Genomic DNA, 6,259 nt, shown 5'->3' with positions numbered 1-6,259 from the left:
GTTTTAGTGAGTGTGTTATATTTGGGTTTAGGGAGTGTGTCATATTTGGGTTTAGAGAGTGTGTGATATTTGACTTTTAGTGAATGTGTGATATTTGAGATTTAGGGAGTGTGTGATATTTGGGTTTTAGGGAATGTGTGATATTTGAGGTTTAGGGAGTGTGTGATATTGGGTTTTAGGGAGTGTGTGATATTAGGTTTTAGGGAGAATGTAATATTGGGTTTTATGGTGTATGTGATATTTGGGTTTTAGGGAGTGTGTGATATTTGGGTTTAGGGAGTGTGTGATATTTGAGTTTAGGGAGTGTGTGATATTTGGGTTTTAGGGAGTGTTTGATATTTGGGTTTTAGGGAGTGGGTCATATTTGGGTTTTAGGGAATGTGTGATATTTGAGATTTAGGGAGTGTGTGATATTGGGTTTGGGGAGTGTGTGATTTTCGGATTTAGGCAGTGTGTGATATTTGAGTTTTAGGGAGTGTGTGATATTTGAGGTTTAGTGATTGTGTGATTTGGGTTTTAGCGAGTGTGTGATATTTGGGTTTTAGTGAGTGTGTTATATTTGGGTTTATGGAGTGTGTGATATTTGGTTTGAGGGAATGTATCATATTTGGGTTTAGGGAGTGTGTCATATTTGGGTTTAGGAAGTGTGTGATATTTGAGTTTTAGGGAATGTGTGATATTTGAGATTTAGGGAGTGTGTGATATTTGGGTTTTAGGGAGAGTGTGATATTTGGGTTTTAGGGTGTATGTGATATTTGAGTTTTAGCGAGTGTGTGATATTTGGTTGAGGGAGTGTGTGATATTTGGGTTTTAGGGAATGTGTGATATTTGAGGTTTAGGGTGTGTGTGATATTGGGTTTTAGTGAGTGTTATATTTGGGTTTGGGGAGTGTTTGATATTTGGTTTTAGGGAATGTATCATATTTGGGTTTAGGGAGTGTGTCGTATTTGGGTTTAGGGAGTGTGTGATAATTGGGTTTTAGGGAATGTGTGATATTTAGGGCGAGTCTGTTATTGGGTTCGGAGAGTGTGTGATATTTGGGTTTAGGGAGTGTGTGATATTAGGGTTTTAGGGAGTGTGTGATATTTGAGGTTTAGGAATGTGTGATATTTGAGATTTAGGGAGTGTGTGATATTTGAGATTTAGGGATCGTGTGATATTTGAGTTTTAGGGTGTGTATAATATTAGAGTTTTAGGGAATGTGTGATATTTGAGGTTTAGGGATTGTGTGGTATTGGGTTTTAGGGAGTGTATGATATTTGGGTTTAGGGAGTGTATGATATTTGGGTTTAGGGAGTGTTTGATATTTGGTTTTAGGGAGAGTGTGATATTTGGGTTTTAGGGTGTATGTGATATTTGAGTTTTAGCGAGTGTGTGATATTTGGTTGAGGGAGTGTGTGATATTTGGGTTTTAGGGAATGTGTGATATTTGAGGTTTAGGGTGTGTGTGATATTGGGTTTTAGTGAGTGTTATATTTGGGTTTGGGGAGTGTTTGATATTTGGTTTTAGGGAATGTATCATATTTGGGTTTAGGGAGTGTGTCGTATTTGGGTTTAGGGAGTGTGTGATAATTGGGTTTTAGGGAATGTGTGATATTTAGGGCGAGTCTGTTATTGGGTTCGGAGAGTGTGTGATATTTGGGTTTAGGGAGTGTGTGATATTAGGGTTTTAGGGAGTGTGTGATATTTGGGTTTTAGGAATGTGTGATATTTGAGATTTAGGGAGTGTGTGATATTTGAGATTTAGGGATCGTGTGATATTTGAGTTTTAGGGTGTGTGTAATATTAGAGTTTTAGGGAATGTGTGATATTTGAGGTTTAGGGATTGTGTGGTATTGGGTTTTAGGGAGTGTATGATATTTGGGTTTAGGGAGTGTATGATATTTGGGTTTAGGGAGTGTTTGATATTTGGTTTTAGGGAATGTACCATATTTGGGTTTAGGGAGTGTGTCATATTTGGGTTTAGGGAGTATGTGATATTTGAGTTTTAGGGAATCTGTGATATTTGAGATTTAGGGAGTGTGTGATGTTTGGGTTTTAGGGAGTGTGTAATATTAGGGTTTTAGGGAATGTGTGTTATTTGAGGTTTAGGGAATGTGTGGTATTGGGTTTTAGGGAGTGTGCGATATTTGGGTTTTAGTGAGTATGTTATATTTGGGTTTAGGGAGTGTTTGATATTTGGTTTTAGGGAATGTATCATATTTGGGTTTAGGGAGTGTGTCATATTTGGGTTTAGGGAGTATGAGATATTTTAGTTTTAGGGCATCTGTGATATTTGAGATTTAGGGAGTGGGTGATGTTTGGGTTTTAGGGAGTGTGTGATATTTGGGTTTTAGGAAATGTGAGATATTTGAGGTTTTGGGAGTGTGTGATATTGGGTTTTAGGGAGAGTGTGATATTTGGGTTTTATGGTGTATGTGATATTTGGGTTTTAGGGAGTGTGTGATATTTGGGTTTTAGGAAATGTGAGATATTTGAGGTTTAGGGAGTGTGTGATATTGGGTTTTAGGGAGAGTGTGATATTTGGGTTTTATGGTGTATGTAATATTTGGGTTTTAGGGAGTGTGTGATATTTGAGGTTTAGGGAGTGTGTAATATTGGGTTTAGGGTGTGTGTGATATTTGGGTTTAGGGAGTGTGTGATATTTGGGGTTTAGGGAATGTGTGATATTTGAGGTTTAGGGAGTGTGTGATATTGGGTTTTACGGAGTGTGTGATATTTGGGTTTAGGGAATGTGTGATATTTGAGGTTTAGGGTGTGTGTGATATTGGGTTTTAGTGAGTGTGTTTTATTTGGGTTTAGGGAGTGTTTGATATTTGGTTTTAGGGAATGTATCATATTTGGGTTTAGAGAGTGTGTCATATTTGGGTTTAGGGTGTATGTGATATTTGAGTTTTAGGAAATCTGTGATATTTGAGATTTAGGGAGTGTGTGATGTTTGGGTTTAGTGAGTGTGTGATATTGGGTTTGGGGAGTGTGTGATATTTGGATTTAGGGAGTGTGTGATATTTGTGTTTAGGGGGTGTGTGATATTTGAGTTTTCGGGAATGTGTGATATTTGAGTTTTCGGGAATGTGTGATATTTGAGATTTAGGGAGAGTGTGATATTTGGGTTTTAGGGGGTGTGTGATATTTGAGTTTTAGCGAGTGTGTGATATTTGGTTGAGGGAGTGTGTGATATTTGAGTTTTCGGGAATGTGTGATATTTGAGATTTAGGGAGTGTGTGATATTTGGGTTTTAGGGAGAGTGTGATATTTGGGTTTTAGGGAATGTGTGATATTTGAGGTTTAGGGTGTGTGTGATATTGGGTTTTAGTGAGTGTGTTATATTTGGGTTTGGGGAGTGTTTGATATTTGGGTTTAGGGATTGTTTGATATTTGGTTTTAGGGAATGTATCATATTTTAGGGAATGTAATATTAGAGTTTTAGGGAATGTGTGATATTTGAGGTTTAGGGATTGTGTGGTATTGGATTTTAGGGTCATAGGGAATGTGTGATATTTTAGTTTTAGGGAGTGTGTGATGTTTGAGTTCATGAAGTGTGTGATATTTGGGTTTTAGGGAGTGTGTGATATTTGAGTTTAGGGAGTAAGTTGTATTTCTGTCTTGGCTTTGCGTTGAGGAGTTTGTGAGTGTGTGATGTTAGTTTTTGTTGTGTGGAGTATGATAAATCCGAAGGCAATTTCTCAGCATACTCTCCCCTCCTCCTCCCTGGAGCTGCCACTGTGCGGCTGCCCTGTTGTTGAAGGACGGCCCCTGTGATTGAGGGAGCGGGCACTGGGCTCCAGCCGCAGCCGATCGAGCCCTGCCTTTGTGGAGAGGATACAATGGAGCTGCTGACGAGGCAGCGACTTCCAGCAGCTCCCGAATCATCCGCTCTGTGGAACCGCTGAATAGTGCCGGCTCGGCCTGGCTGATTTCCCCGCTGCTGCTGCCGCTCGGCTCTGAGAGGTAAGGTCAGATCTGTCCTCCATCCAATCTGCAGGCGGGTTAAAGTGTGAGAGCAGCTTCAGATCATGGGGGGAGGGTGGCAGATATATTACAGGGAAACATCCTTTTGAAGGAAGCAGTCTTTAAACAATCCCACAAGTGATCTTTTTGAGGAACATGTTAAGTTTGGCTCAAACGTATGAGGAGTGTTGATCAAGTACAGATGAATGACTGTGTAAAAGGAAGTATTTCAGATTATGTCTGCATTGTTAGTGAGCAGTTGAAGAAGCTCGCTGGCACTGGATTGTAGGTTAAACTTTCATATACCTTTACCCCCTGAAATGGGAAAAGTCAATCTCGAGTAACCCATCGTGTTGAGTGTGTAGCAGGAGGTTCCCCATCTAACCGCGATCTGATTCAAAGACCGTGTTTATCCAGTGCATTTTAAATGCGTGCGAAATCCATTTATTTCAGCAATTTTAATTGTTATAATAAGTGTGGGTCTAAGTTGTGAGAGAGTTGCGTTATACGTGGTTGCTGATCCTCCGGGATGTCCATTTCATGGTCTCAGTCAATGGGCAGGTTTAGGAAGGGTACTACCAACACCACGTGATGTCGAGCAGGAACTGTTGTAAATTTTACACTGTTGAAGATCCTCGGTGATTTCTTCGACTTTGACAGACATTTCGAGTGTGTTACTGCGAGCTTTCTGTTCAGATTGCTGCATCTCTCCTGGAGAGTTCCGGCCTGGAACTGTAAGGGAGCAGTAAGTTTTTTGAAGGAATCACTGTGAAGTATGGGATGACCTTTTGTTTCTGGAGAGCTGCCCAAGAGGAGTGGCAAACGTGCGTCACTCTGGTTTTCCCTGTGTCTTGTTTATAGATGAAATCTATTGTGTTTAGGCTGATTGTTGAAGGTTGGCTACCTCGTGTGCAAGACAGTTTTTCAGCACTGCACCGTAAGTAAGAGGGAACAAGATTTCACCTCGGTTATGTGGCAGAAACATGCACTTTATTTAATTCAGTGAAGTGTTACGTGCGTGTGTGAAACTTTGACATTGATGCATGTCAGTAACAATGCAGGTGCATTGTCGTTGAGGCAGATCTTTTAAGAAAAAACCAAAGGCCTGCAAAGGAAAGAGTGCGGTAGATTGGTTTCAAATTCTGCTTGCAAGGGAGTGGTGGCATTTTGCACTTTGGCTCTGTCAGAAATAGCCCCGCATTGAATTAATCAAATGGATTCTTAAACAGTAAGTACCAACGCTCTAAAGTGAGTATAATGTTAGATTGTGGACAATGTTGTAAAGGAACAAGGCAGTGGAAATGTATTTTCTAAAAAAAAAACAAAATTAACTTGTTGGGCTGAAGGCCACACTGTAGGGATTCTATCGATCAATGAACTGCAAGCTGTAATCAGAAACTAAAACAGAAATTGCTGGAAAAGTTCAGCAGGTCTGGCAGCATCTGTGGAGAGAAATCAGAAGTTAATGTTTTGCGTCGAGTGACCCTCCGTCAGAATGGAAATGCATTCCCTGCAAATAAATTTGTTGGTTCAATTCCATGTGAGATACAATCTGTAGACCACAAGACTTTTGATAATTTCAAAATATGAATAGTTCTAATTCGAATTACTAATTTGAATTAATAAAATGTACTTTAAACTTGATTTATTTGTCTAGGCAGGCTTTCATAGAACATAGAACAATACAGCGCAGAACAGGCCCTTTGACCCTCGATGTTGTGCTGACCTGTGAACTACTCTCAGCTTTCTCCATAATCCAGTGGGAATTAGGTTTTGGACTATTTTATTGCAAATGCAGACCCTCAAAATGCTACACTAACCTTGTTTTCCTACCCAGTTTCAAAAAAAGTATCCATGCTTATAATGCATTTGTGTTAACATTTTGCATTATGGTAGCTGAAATATTACTTGCAGACTGCTTTAAGGCTATTACAACAATTGAAAGTGTGCTAAGTGCATGGGAAGTTATGTATATTTGCTATTTCATATACCATGTGACATATAAATTGACAGTTTAAAAAAACAATAAGTACATGATCCTGCAGATAATTAATTTAAACTTCCCCAGCATATAGGTAAATATAGGATAATAGGGTGGAGAAATGGGTCTGGGTGAGTTACTCTTCAGAGGTCTGTGTGGACTTGTTGGCCTGTTTCCACACTGCAGGGATTCTATAGAATTCTATTTTAAAAATCGCTAAGATCAGCTTTATGTATTATTTTATGCGAGATGCTTTAGAAAACAGTAAGGGACCAGTATTTTAATGTTCTGAAGAAAGGTCACTGGACCTGAAGCATCTGATTTCAC

At 39.4% G+C, this 6,259-nt stretch overlaps 1 protein-coding gene across 4 annotated transcripts in view; it reads left to right on the top strand.

Moving 5' to 3' along the window:
- Nucleotides 1–3,764: 3,764 nt before the first annotated feature.
- Nucleotides 3,765–6,259, top strand: part of stambpl1 (STAM binding protein-like 1) — a 62,468-nt gene continuing 59,973 nt past the window's right edge. The window contains exon 1 of one of the 4 annotated variants that reach the window (XM_043712409.2): nt 3,765–3,951. The gene's annotated coding sequence lies outside the window, so the exon portion shown is untranslated. Of the gene's footprint in view, nt 3,952–4,212; nt 4,237–4,752; nt 4,889–4,956; nt 5,180–6,259 lie in introns of those variants that run through there. The other 3 variants (XM_043712414.2, XM_043712410.2, XM_043712411.2) reach the window with 3 other exon arrangements.

Source organism: Chiloscyllium plagiosum, unplaced genomic scaffold, assembly GCF_037043375.1.
Source record: "Chiloscyllium plagiosum isolate Xiang-an unplaced genomic scaffold, Cpla_swu_hap1 HiC_scaffold_22, whole genome shotgun sequence".
In the NCBI taxonomy this organism is placed as follows: Eukaryota; Metazoa; Chordata; class Chondrichthyes; order Orectolobiformes; family Hemiscylliidae; genus Chiloscyllium; species Chiloscyllium plagiosum.
The sequence above is the reverse complement of the archived record's forward strand: the minus strand, read 5'-3'. Positions and strand labels throughout refer to the sequence as shown.